Source organism: Pteropus vampyrus, unplaced genomic scaffold (genome assembly GCF_000151845.1).
Source record: "Pteropus vampyrus isolate Shadow unplaced genomic scaffold, Pvam_2.0 Scaffold2, whole genome shotgun sequence".
Taxonomy (NCBI): Eukaryota; Metazoa; Chordata; class Mammalia; order Chiroptera; family Pteropodidae; genus Pteropus; species Pteropus vampyrus.
Window position 1 is genome coordinate 13,129,978 of NW_011888783.1, and position 318 is coordinate 13,130,295.

The 318-nt window shown below is 44.3% G+C and overlaps 1 protein-coding gene across 1 annotated transcript in view; it reads left to right on the forward strand.

Moving 5' to 3' along the window:
• The window catches only part of PDE11A (phosphodiesterase 11A), a 327,576-nt gene that overhangs the window by 169,778 nt on the left and 157,480 nt on the right, over positions 1-318 (forward strand). The gene's annotated exons all lie outside the window — the stretch shown is intronic.

Consider the following 318-nt stretch of genomic DNA (forward strand, 5'->3'; position numbering starts at 1 on the left):
ACTCTCTTATCTTACCCTGTGGAAATTGAGGCAGAGAGAAAGAGAGGGAGGTGGGAAGGGAGGGAGAGGGGGGTGAGGAGGGAAACAGGCAGGGATAGGGGGGTTGAGGGGAGAAAGAGAGAGAGAAGAGAGATCATGCATAAAGACAAATGGAGTCACAGAGTGAACTGGTAGCTGAGTCAAGACTAAAACGCAGGCCTCCGAACTCATGGTACAGACCATTGCATCTCTATACTTTTTATATCTATGTTTTTACAGATAAATTAAATGCAAAGGAAGACAGAACATGCTTTATTATACTGAACACGTATCTTTCTG